Source organism: Lepidochelys kempii, chromosome 14 (genome assembly GCF_965140265.1).
Source record: "Lepidochelys kempii isolate rLepKem1 chromosome 14, rLepKem1.hap2, whole genome shotgun sequence".
In the NCBI taxonomy this organism is placed as follows: Eukaryota; Metazoa; Chordata; order Testudines; family Cheloniidae; genus Lepidochelys; species Lepidochelys kempii.
In genome coordinates this window covers 43,396,456-43,408,850 of record NC_133269.1, presented here as the reverse complement: position 1 = coordinate 43,408,850, position 12,395 = coordinate 43,396,456, and the positions used below count along the sequence as shown (strand labels likewise).

The 12,395-nt window shown below is 53.1% G+C and overlaps 1 long non-coding RNA gene across 2 annotated transcripts; it reads right to left on the bottom strand.

Annotated features, from left to right (window-relative positions):
* Positions 1-880: 880 nt before the first annotated feature.
* Positions 881-11,597, bottom strand: LOC140897829 (uncharacterized). 2 transcript variants are annotated; one of them, XR_012154823.1, is made up of 3 exons: positions 11,023-11,597; positions 2,650-7,731; positions 881-1,786 (listed from the first exon to the last, which is right to left on the bottom strand). It is a non-coding gene; the product is annotated as an uncharacterized lncRNA (long non-coding RNA). The 2 variants fall into 2 exon arrangements; XR_012154824.1 differs by having other exon boundaries at positions 889-1,786; positions 2,650-3,051; positions 5,478-11,590.
* Between the last annotated feature and the right edge of the window lie 798 nt (positions 11,598-12,395).

Genomic DNA, 12,395 nt, shown 5'->3' with positions numbered 1-12,395 from the left:
GTGATAATAATAGTGTAATAGTGAACCAAAACCTTTCCCATGTAAAGACACAGACACTGCCTCAGTTTCCCTCTTCTTACTAGGCAGCTTAGCTCTGCAGTTCAACCATCCCTGTTACCCCCTTGCTGGAGGCCAGAGGAAAACAAAACAATAGCGACCTCTGACCCAGCCCCCTCCATGCCTGGCCACAGCCCTGTCTCCTGGATCTTCTCCCAGCTTTGTTAGGGGTTCAGCCCCTCAGCGCAGGGGTCTGAGCTCACCACATCCAGGTGGCTACTCAGGGATGTAAGGGAGCTCACATGCTCCCTCTGCCATGAGCTCCTGCCCTGGGTCCATCAGCTGCATCTCAGCTTCTCCCCACTTCACTCCCTTCAATGCCCAGGGAAACTGCCAACACCTGTTCCCTCCTCCAAGTACTGCAGAAACCCTCCCAGATCCAGCCTCCCTCTCAAGCCCTTTCCACCCCCCAGGCACTGAGGGATAGACCCAGAGCTCCTGTCTTGTCCTCTCCCAAAACCACATCCACCTAGTGAGCAACACAGGACATTCTTATATAAAGCTCCCTTCCCAGCATGCCTTGCAGTGAAGCCCATAGTTCCCATCAGCCCTGGGAACTACAAGTCCCAGGATTCACCTGTCCAGGGCAGACTTGGGCCTGGAAACCCTCTTAAAGGGCCAGCACGCCCTGCGAGGATTCTCCCACAAGCTGGATGGGGGAGTGGGAGGGAGGTGGTGAGAAAGCCGTCTGCGGGCTGCCGAGTCCCTGGTGGGGCCCCCACTCCCTTGGCAGCCCTGCCACACCTGCCCCCCTCCCCACCCCAGCTGAGATCTTCCCCATTCCTCTGGGTGTGGGGCAGCTGTGGGACTCCTCCCGGGGGCCATGATGGGGCCGGGTCGGCTCGAGGCAGGGTCAGACTGGAGGGTGCGGCTGGGGGGGACAGAATGAGAAGACGGGCGGGGGGCTATTGGGGTGCGGGGCGGATGAGAACAATGCTCCAAGGCTGCCCCAGCCTCTTCCCACCCCTCCCAATAACCCTTCCAAGCTCCCCCCTTTCCCCCCACGGCCAATCCGTCTCCCGGACTCCCTCCAACGCCACCCACCCCTTGACTCCCAGCACTATGCCACTTCCCACTGGCTGTCCCAAAACTTGTCCTGGCTACGCCTGGTTCACTCCAAGCCCCCCTGGTTTCGGAGGTGCGTGGGGGATGGGCTCCTTCCTCCCCCGACGCCTGCTGGGGGCAAACTGGTGAGAACTGAGACGTGTCACACACCCAGCAGCGGAGGGCTGGGTAATGATGGGAACGAAGCAACACACGGGGGTGTGGGCGAGTTGGGGGCCGGAGTGTGAAAGCTTGTTCTGGAATAGCCCAGGGGCTTTGACGTAGGTGTGATCACACTCAGATACACCCAGGTTTTGACATAGATGTTAATCAGACCCACACACATCAGGTTATTAGAATGAATAAAAGCCAATTTCTTGTGAGAACCGGTCACATTCGCTGGTGTGTGAAGTCCGTTTCTGATCGCTCTGAATTCTTCACGCTTGTGCCTCCCCTCAGCGAGGTGTGGAAATGTTCTTCCAGCCCACGTGTGATGTGACACTGATCCTGTGAATCCACCTCGGCCCATAGATCTTTTCCCTGACCGATTGTGTGAGCTCCATTTCCTCCGCCTGCGTCTGGGCTCTCTTCTGCTGAGACCAGAACGAAGGACGAAGGCGGCTAGGGCAAGACTTCTGCAGAGCCAGCCTAGGAGAGCTGGACAAGCGCTGGTGATTGGAGCGGGCTGGAAAATAGTGAGGAGTTTTTGTGTGGGAAATCTTGACGTTTCTTCCAAAACCTGGAAATCTTCAGCTGAACTGGGAAAGTTTTTAGCTAAACATTTGGGGGCGTTGATTAAAAATTGAAATTTTTCCCCACAAAAAAAACATCACCATGTTGCTTAATCAAAAACGGAATTTTCCACCAGCAAACCCCTCTGACAGAACGACTGACCAGCTGTACTGGGGATGGGCCTAAGCTGTGTGAAGCCCCCTCAAGGGCAGCACGGCCCAGAGAAATGCCTCCCTAGTCGGGCATGACTTCCACGGTCAGGTATGGGACACTCAGGTTTGGTCCACACCTAGAACTGTAGGGTTGGCATAGCGACACTGGTCTGGGTGTGAAAACCTCACCCCCAGTGTAGCTGCCTCTGTGTTGATGGACGAGCGTAGCTGTCGATGTAGCTACCATCACGCTGGGAGGTGGTCCTACCCCGAGGGGAAAACCCCTTTCCTCACAGCAGGCCGTGTGCGGAAAGGATATGCGGGCGTAGCTGTGGCCACCTGGCTATGCTGGGGGATTCACTGCCAGTGTAGTCTTCCCCGGGCTCAGTGTGGGAGTTCAAATAGAGAACTTCCCTCTGTTCCACTTCCTCATATAACCCATGCGGAAATAGCAAAATGCCCCAGGGGGCTTTGGGCTGGGACACTGACCTGAGAGAGGCCATGTGGCCAAGTGAGGATACGCAGGGAATTCCACCGCCCTGCGTTTCCCTACAGATGAAACCACCCTGCAATGTTTGCCAGGTGGTAAGTACTAACAAAGTTCAGCAGAACTTCCCCATTGTGCCCCCACAAGGCCACATCATCCTAATTTCCACTGACTCACCTGCCCACTCTGTCTGATGAGGGTCCCTTGCCCCGGTGAGGACCTTGTCGTAGGCTGTCTGTGTCATCAGTGCTCCCGGGGCTTCGATCCCAATTGTCTTGTTTCCTACTAGAGCCATCTGCTCTGTCTCCAAGTCTCTTCCTCGGTGCCTAGTAACACAGGCTCACCTGCTCCGATGTGTCCAATGTGGCTGGTGTGGCCTGATGTGCAGTTGAGTGTTGTTCTAGGGCTTTGTAAAGAGAGGCTGGATGGCCCAGTGGTTCAGGCCCTGGGCTGGCACTCAGGGGACCACGTGGAGTCAGTTCTCAGCTCTGACACAGATTCCGTGTGACATTGGGCAAGTCACTTAGCCTAGCAGGGTACAACGGGGCCCTGATCTCAGCTGGGGGCTGCTGAGTGTTCCTGCAATATCAATAATTACATAAATGGTCCCATTGACTTGGGAACTACTCATGTCAGGAAAGTTACTTATGTATGGGTGTTTGCAGGATCAGGGCCTTTGCTCACACACAGCACATGGTAGGTTTCTCAGTTAGACATTCAGTCCAATAAAGAAGCTTGTATGTAAGTTATGCAGTGAATGAGCCATCTATTGATCCCTGAATTGGTCACTCTACTCCACAATAGCTTGTAGGAACAGCAGACGAGCTACTGCAGTAAGACTATTGTGAATTAGCAAAAAGTTTTTCATAAATATCAAATATCTCATGAAGAGCAAGATCAGACTGGATAAGGTCAGTACAAAGAAACTCCTCACAATATGGGTTACTAAGAACGAATGGGAAGCGTTCAAGAGAATCCAAAAGGTTTGGTTTCTGCAGAAGTAAAACTGAGTAACAGTAAAACCAAGAGGGAAATAGCAGTGGTGTTCTGTGGTGGTGAGGAAAGACTAAGTAAATGGGAAGTGAAATCAGCTATAAAAATAACCTATAACAAGTGGGGAAAAGGGGAAGTTGACAGAAAGGAATATAAATGAGAAGTTAGGAATTGTAGAAAATTGATAAGATAAGCAAAAAGATACAGGGAGAAGTCTATGGCCAGTGGAGTTAAAGACAACATTGAGTTTTTAGAGGGGTAGCCGTGTTAGTCTGTATCAGCAAAAAGAACGAGGAGTCCTTGTGGCACCTTAGAGACTAATAAATTTATTGGGGTGGGGAAGGGGCGGGGGCCATGGGGAAGAGGCGGATCAGGGGCTGGAGCAGCACCCAGCTGCCCAGGGCACCTGGAAATTTGGTGCCCCAAATTTCCTGGTGCCCTACGCAGCTGCGTACTTTGCGTATGGGTAGGGACGGCCCCGCCGATATGGTATGTAGAGGATGTCAATCGCTATTTATACTGAGCCATTGTGCATTCTTTATTTGATCTCCACCCACAGTGAGTTGGCTGAAATGATCTCTGCCAGTTTCCAACCCAGTCCACCCGTTGACTGAGTGAGGTGGAATGTAGGAGGACAATGGAGAGTTAGGGAGTGAGGTATGATTAATGTCTGAGTTTCAAGGGGCAAAGCATGCAGTTAAATGGTGATTTCTATCGGTTTATGTACTTGTCTGCGTTCCACTTCAATAACCTTAGAGACAAATTTTCTAAAGTGCTCTCCGTTGGTCTAACTGGTCTCATTGAAGCCAGGGTGGAGAGCGTTTGAAAATCCCACCTTTGATCTTTAGTTAATAATGCTTTTCATGTGGTCAATAAGTGATCCCACTAGTGATCCCACTAGTTCTGAGAAAATACCCACCTGCAGCTTTTAAATGTTCAGGGCCGAAGGGACACTGTCAATATTAACTCAGCTCCAAGGGGAAGCTTTGGAAAACAAGAAGCTCTTTTCTTACGCCCAACGGCAACGTTTCCACAATAGAAACCAAATAAAAAGATGTTTTGTGTAAACAGCTGTGTTTGAAATGGAAACAACGCGGAGCTAAGAACCTGACAGCAGCACTTAGATACAAAACTAAAAAAACCTGCACCAAAACAAAACACTCTACACAAAACATTCTTCTCTTGTGAAGACAATGAGAGAGACAGACACGGAACAGGTGTAAGTCACATTGCTCAATGTGACTGGAAGGTGCTCAGATACAAGAGAAGGCGCCATCAAGCCCCTTTATGTGGCAAAGATAGCCGCAGACAATGGAGGCATCTGCCCAAGGACTAGGCTGCCTGGCAGGTCACAGCTGCGCCATGTGGGCTGAGGTCCCTGGATACAAACACTGGCTCTAGCTTGTGTGTGTTTTGAGCCAGGAGCAGCAGTTGTGAGTGTGATCTGAAAGGGCGCAGAGAGACAGGGCTCCTTGGGCACAGAGCTCGCTGCAGGGGGAGACTTGGGAATTTTTGAGCAAGGAAACTGCCCGCCACTGTTTGTTGCTACTGTGGTCTGGGAAACAGGACTTTAGGCACAGTTTTTGTCTTCTAATAGAAGCAACTCTCTGGGGTCCTGATTGGCTAGTAGCTTGGACCAAAGAACGAAGAATGATAACCTGTGACAGAGCCAGGAACTGAACCCAGGTCATCGAGTTTTCAGCTAATGCCTTAACCAAAGACCACGTTTAAACCACTAGATGCTAACTAAGATCAATGCTGATGAACCAGAAAAGCCAACTATTGAGCACAAACAGTGGGGGAACATAGATATTTGGAACGTTGCCTCAGGAAGGGTCTAAAGCACAGAATTGCTCACCTGTCCAAAGTGACATATGTTCGTGACTGCCGACAGAAACGTAACATAGAAGTGGTGAGATTCTTTTGTTATCGGTTAACACGTTGCCCATGGACTTCCCAGAAAAAAAGAAGTAAACAAAAATGTATAGAGAACAAAAACCAGATATACTTGCCTAATTCCCCATTTGGTGCTCACATTCATCATCATATGACTATATGGAGCCATAAAGTTCCCCACCCTGATGGTCAACAACCAGCTACATTCAGACTGCTGGGCAGAGAAAAAAAAGTATATAAAATATTGTACCTCTTTAATTGTATCCCCCATACACACTTGGTTCTTACTTCTTGTCACAGAGTCCCCGGGCGATGCTCTGGAACTGCTCCCTACAAAGCCAGGCAGGACTCTGGGGAAGTCTTCTTTCTGTGAGCAGACTGTCTCCAGGACACACAGCTCACGCAACTTCCACCTTCCTGGGTCTGACCTTGGAGCATTCAGCATCCTCTGCCCCTCCATGCGCTTCCCACAGTGAGTCTGGCCAAGCCAGAGAGTCCTGCCCCACAACTCCGCCGTCAGACGTGACTCTCAGCCAGCCAGTAAAACAGAAAGTTTATTAGATGACAGGAACATGGTCTAAACCAGAACTTGTGGGTGCAGAGAACAGGACCCCTCAGCTGGGTCCATTTTGGGGGGCAGTGAGCCAGACAATCACGTCTGCACTTCACTCCATGTCCCCAGCCAGCCCCAAACTGAAACTCTCTCCAGCCCCTCCTCCTCTGGGCTTTGTCTCTTTCCCGGGCCAGGAGGGCACCTGATTCCTTTGTTCTCCAACCCTTTAGCTCTCGCCTTGCAGGGGGGAAGGGCCAGGCCATCAGTTGCCAGGAAACAGGGTGTCGGCCATTCTCTGTGTCCAGACCCCTGCACACACCTGCCCTCTAGGGCTCTGCAACGACCATACACCCTTATCCCACCACCTAGATACCTAAGAACTGCATAGGAGAAACTGAGGCACCCCCACAATATTCAGAGGAAACATTAAGAACAGTCCCGCTTCGTCACACTTGTCATCTCTCAGTGTAAGTTTTCCATGTCTTCCTAGTGTTTGTACAGTGTCTAACACAGTGGGGTTCCAATCCCCACAAATACCAGCATCATTCAGGTATTTGATAATGTCTGTAGAAGTAGCATATGTGTGTTTATGCATGTGCGTGTATGCGTGTGTGTGGATTGGTATTTATATTGAATAGTTGAGTGTGTAGAGCATATAAATTTGACTTTACTGTACAGACTGCAGAAGTGATAAGTCTGTGGTATGTGCGGTGGGTATACAGGACTGTAAAGGTGTTAGCAGTTAGGACTAGTTGAACATTTTCTACTGAAACTATTTTTTGATGGAAAATTGGGATTTCCATTAAATTAAATTTCACGCAAAAAAGGGTCTGTTTCCCGTGGAAAATTTAGACTTTTTGTTGAAAAGCTGAACACCCAAAAACGGAAAGGTTTTGAGTTTTGGCTGAAACCCCAAATATTTTAGTTTGAAATTCTGCTGCAGTGCATCATGGGAGCTGTAGTTCATCTGCTTCATGTCCCTATATGGGCAAGGCTCACCAGACAGACTTCATCTCTTGTGATGCACTGCAGCCATGGGTCTTCCATGATGCACTGAGGCAACTCCCCAAGAGGGGAGACCATGGTGCATCTTGGGAGATGTAGTTCAGTCAGAGAGCCCGGACTACAGAGGAGAATGGGATCATTATTATTTGTATTATCATAGCACCTAGGAATCCTAGTCATGGACCAGGACCCCATTGTGCTAGGCGCTGTACAAACAGAACAAAATGACAGTCTTTGCCCCAAAGAACTTACGATCTTATTACATGATGGTTACAGGAACTTTAAGTATCTGAAAGAAAACATGCAGTGAGAGACAGTCCCCGCCCCAGCTGAGATCAGGGCCCCATTGTGTTGGGCGCTGCACAGACACACAGTGAGAGATAGTCCCTGCCCCACAGAGCTCACAATCTACATACGCAAGACACACATGGTGGGGGAAGAAAGAATAGTGCTGCCTTTGTATTGTACAGATGGGAAACAGAAGCACAGAGCGTTCAAGAATTTGGCCATGTTAGAATAATCCTAGGATTAAATGTAACATGAACAAAGCCCGGTGCCCTTGCCCATGGTACAATCATATTAGTTAATAGCTCTAGTGTAAAACACACCTTAACATATCAGGAACCAAAACTGGATTTCTTGATCGTAGTGCACGACCTTAGCCACACAACCATCCTGAGTGATAAGAATCAGGCTTTGTCATTTTTCTCATTGTATATTGAAATACAACAGTAAATAAAATGAAATGAAAACCCAGCTTCTGTCTGAAATGTTTAAAAATCTGCTACTGTTACATGTAGTGTCTGTGCTTCCTGAAAAATAAAAATTAGAAGCAATTGTTGTATCTACATTTTCAGTTTATATCGATTCTTTCTTTCATTCATTTCACTCCTCCCACCATGAACCCTTATCCTGCAAACCTTTAAAAACACACCGGACTTTGCTCACATGGATTCAGTGTGACTGCTCATGTGTTTCAGGTTAACTAGGCATTGTTGGCCAGCACTCATGATTTTATCATAAGTGTTGTGGTACTTGGAGGCAACTGGTGCCAGGGTGTGTGTGCTGGGTGGGGGGCGGAGAGGGGTAGGGGGCAGAGTGGAGGGCACCCGGGGGCACCCAGCTTTAGCAATTAAAATTTGAGGGAGGCCCAGGGGAGGGTCAATGATCCCATCTAGAGGATCACATGACCACCCCACCTCCCCCTCCCATGAGGCAGCAGGATGGGAAGGTGATGGGGGTAGCATGTGTCACCAAGGGCATGATGGGAAGGGGACGGGGGCTGCACAGGGGTCACTGGAGGCAGGAGGGAAAGAGGTCACAGGGCTGCAGGATTTGCGATACCAGAGATAATTAGGGTGACCAGATATCCTGATTTTATAGGGACAGTCCCAATATTTGGAGTTTTTTCTTATATAAGCCCCTGTTACTCCCTACTTCCTGTCTGAATTTTCACATTTGCTATCTGGTTACCCTAGGGATAAGACATCTGCCAGCTCGCTCTTTCCCCGGCTGTGCTGACTTTGCAAGGCAAAGGAGAGACAAGTGTCAGTGAAAGGAAATTTTGAGCAGTAAATTCCTCTGGTCTCTCCCATAAACGCCCCAGCCCGCACCACGCACAGGGAAGATCGCTGAGCATGCAGGGGCTGGCTTTAGAGTCAGAGTTCATTGCTGTGTACGTGATTTCTCTATTGCTGAGGCTGCTTCAGCTATGTGGCTTTTGCCTCTGGGAGCCTGTTGTGGGCTGGGGGTGCTGCGGGGGAGGGTCAGGGGTCTGAGCGTGACACTGTTTGAGCAGCTCCCTCTCCAGGGAGCAAACTGCGGCATTTCCCCCTGTTCCCAGCAGGGGTCAACATGGAGCTGCATGGCCCCATGGCGGAGCCGGGAGAGGGACCATTACCCTGAGGTAAAATTACCCTGATCCTCCATATGGGGCTCTCTCTGTGGGTTAGTGCAGTGGTGAGAGCCTGCGCCCACCTCCTCCCTTCCCACTTTGGGGGTGGGTCACGTGTTCCTTGTCCTGCCCCCCATCTCTGCAGCAAGACATAAGTGTCCACCAGCAGCTTAATCCTGTGCCCTAGGGTGACCAGATATCCCGATTTTATAGGGACAGTCCTGATTTTTGGGTCTTTTTCTTATATAGGCTCCTATTACCCCCCATCCCCGTCCCGATTTTTCAGATTTGCTGTCTGGTCACCCTACTGTGCCCCCTTCCCTGATCCTGCCAGTCTCAGGCAGCCAGGGAGCAGCCCCTCTGCCCCATGGTGCCACTCACTGGGGTTACTGCTCCTGCCACCAGGGGGAGCCCTAGGGGAGCGTTGCATGTCACGGAGAGGGCAGAGCTCATTGTGATGTGGGTGGGAAACGAGCTTCAGCGGTGGGACCAAAAGCGCCCAGAGAATTCCTGGCCCTTCCCCTCTGAGTGGGGATTTCAATGGTCCCTTAATGCCTGATGCCCTTTGTTCTTCCTTTCCATAGCAACCTTTGCTAGCCCTGCAGATTGCTAATCTATGTTCCAGTTTGAACTGGCCAGCAGACAAAGGCATTCATTATGTAACCAGCGTTTGAGTTTGTTGCCAACACAAACTCCGAAGGAACCTGTCTGTCCTCATTTCAGTTGCCAGTAAACAGGATTACAAACTTTCCGGGTATTATACAAGTCAGAACAGATCTCGTTAGGCGAGATCATTCAGAACTCTTATCTTTGGAATGTGAGCACCGCTGGTTTCCCTTTCCCATCGCCGTGCAAGAGTCCAGGGAACAGTCAGTAAAAGTGAAAGGCAGGGCATTTAAAATGGGGCTTTTTCAACAACTTGGGGCAACTGGCCTATCGAACTCCCAGCCACACGAGCTCATCATAGCCAAGGGCTTTACGGCCTTCAGACAGGGCACTGGACATTTATCTGCAGAATGGGGAGATCCTGAGGTACACAGTCACTACAATGCAAACAGGTTTGGGAGGGATCTACCCATCCTGCTTCAGGGCATGAGCAGAGGTGTACTGGGGGAGGGGTTGTGTCCCTCCGTGGCCCCCTCTCTCCCTCCTTTCCTGTCCAATATCCTGGGTGATCCTTCTCCTGCCCCCGTTCATGCAGCAGGACCTTGATGGCTTGTGGGGGCTAAATCCTGCACCCCCACCCCTGGAGCAAGGCAGCAAGCCCATAGCAGCACTTGCCGGGCTCTCTGCTCCTGGTGCTCTGGGGGGCACCCTGGGTGCCATCAGCAGGGAGTGGGGTTAACCTGTGTCAGCCCGCGCCCTCTTTCGTCACAGGTCCCCCCTCCTGGGTAGTTAATGGCCCCTCCCCACACGGCAAGGTTAGGAATGCACAATAGGCCGCACTGGGGTCTCTCTCCAACAGGGGGGTCTCCCTCAGCTTGGCTTGTCCCTTGAGGCTGTCCCTGAGCCTGTGTGCTGAAGGGGCAGACGCTCTATCCTGGCCTCTGGCTGAGCTCAAGGGCTGCAGCGGGGAGGCAGGATGGCCCAGTGGTTAGGGCACCCGTCTAAACCCTTCTGCTAGGAGTTAGAGACATGGGTTTAATATCTGACTCTGCTACCGACTCCCTGGGTGTCCTTGATCAAGTCACTCAGCCTCTTTGTGTCTCTGGTCCCCATGTGCCAAAGGGGGGTGGCTGCATTTCCCTCCCTGGCAGGGCACAGTGAGGGTGACGTGTTGACTGCGAGGTGGCCCTGGGCACCACGTTAGCTAGAGCCCCTGTCTGCTTTAGCCTAGGGAGCCTCAGCTCAGCAGGGCTCATTGGGAGCCTTGGGACACCCAGTGCAAGTGAGGAAAAGGGGAAGGTGCCCCATAGGACCCGTCCCCACTGTGAACCCTTATTGCAGGAGGCTCTGGGCTCTGCAAGCCTGAGCAGAGAGGTCCTTGGGGCAGGGCCCAGATGTTTGTACAGCACCTGGCATGCTGGGGGGCTGGCCCACGACTGGGGCTCCTAGGTGCTCTGGGGACACCCAGAAATAGTAACACAGCGGGGCTGTAACTGAGCCTGTCCGTCTGGTTCCCGCCTCCCTTGACCGACTCCCTGCTCTCTGGAGGGATGTGATGTTTGCAGCCCCGACACAGCCAAGCTCATCTGTCTCCAGTGATTACCTTAGTTTTCTGCTCGAAGCCGTGAACTCTGGATGCACCCGCCTGTGTTTCCCGGCAGATTTTATCCCCAGCTGTTTATGTTATTTCTACTCGGCGCCGCACAGAATTCTAGGTCACCGGCTCAGAGGGGCCCCGTGGGCGGCTCCCCGCCGGCAGTAGCGGGGCAATGTTATTGCCCGAGTGGGTGGGGGAGGTTCTGTGGCAGGGGAGACGCAGGGCGTCAGAGCAGAGGTGCTCCTGGGGGGGGTCCCTTCCGGCCTGGCGGCCGGTGGCGAAGAATCGGGGCTGCGCACCGCTGGGGTGAGGGTGGCCTGGCTCTGCTGAGGAGCGCGCTCAATGGAAGAGGAGGGCCCCGTGGATTCTGTTTGCCCGGAGCCGTGTGTGGCGCCCAGACCCCCCACCCCCCCGCACACACTCACACAGCAGATTCAGATCACACCAGGCGAAGCTCGGCTCTGTGGGTGGCCTGGGAAAGGGGCAGGGGGGCTGCAGGAGGAAGCAAAGAGCAGGGGAAAGAAGAACCGGGTCTCCCAGCATTGGGGGCTGAGGTGACAGTGGGGGAAGGAAATGCAGAAACAGGGTCAGGGGTTTGGACTAAAGGAATTAGCAGAGGGTGGGAAAGGGGGCAGGGCTCGGGGGAGGGGCAGGGAGGAGGCAGCTGCAGATGGATGCAAAGGAGATGAGAAGGGGGCAGTGTGGGGGCAGGGCTGGGGGGGTGCAGATGGAGGTGGATGCACGGGGTGTAGGAATGGGGGGCAGGGCGGGGGGAGGGGCGGTTGGGGGCAGGGCTGGGGGGTGCAGATGGAGGTGGATGCACAGGGTGTAGGCAGGGGGGGGCAGGGCGGGGGGAGGGGCGGTTGAGGGCAGGGCTGGGGGGTGCAGATGGAGGTGGATGCACGGGGTGTAGGAATGGGGGGCAGGGTGGGGGGAGGGGCGGTTGGGGGCAGGGCTGGGGGGGTGCAGATGGAGGTGGATGCACAGGGTGTAGGAATGGGGGGCAGGGCGGGGGGAGGGGCAGTTGGGGGCAGGGCTGGGGGGTGCAGATGGAGGTGGATGCACGGGGTGTAGGAATGGGGGGCAGGGCGGGGGGAGGGGCGGTTGGGGGCAGGGCTGGGGGGGTGCAGATGGAGGTGGATGCACAGGGTGTAGGAAGGGGGGGCAGGGCGGGGGGACGGGCGGTTGGGGGCAGGGCTGGGGGGGTGCAGATGGAGGTGGATGCACAGGGTGTAGGAAGGGGGGGCAGGGCGGGGGGAGGGGCGGCTGGGGGCAGGGCTGGGGGGGTGCAGATGGAGGTGGATGCACAGGGTGTAGGAAGGGGGGGCAGGGCCGGGGGAGGGGCGGTTGGGGGCAGGGCTGGGGGGTGCAGATGGAGG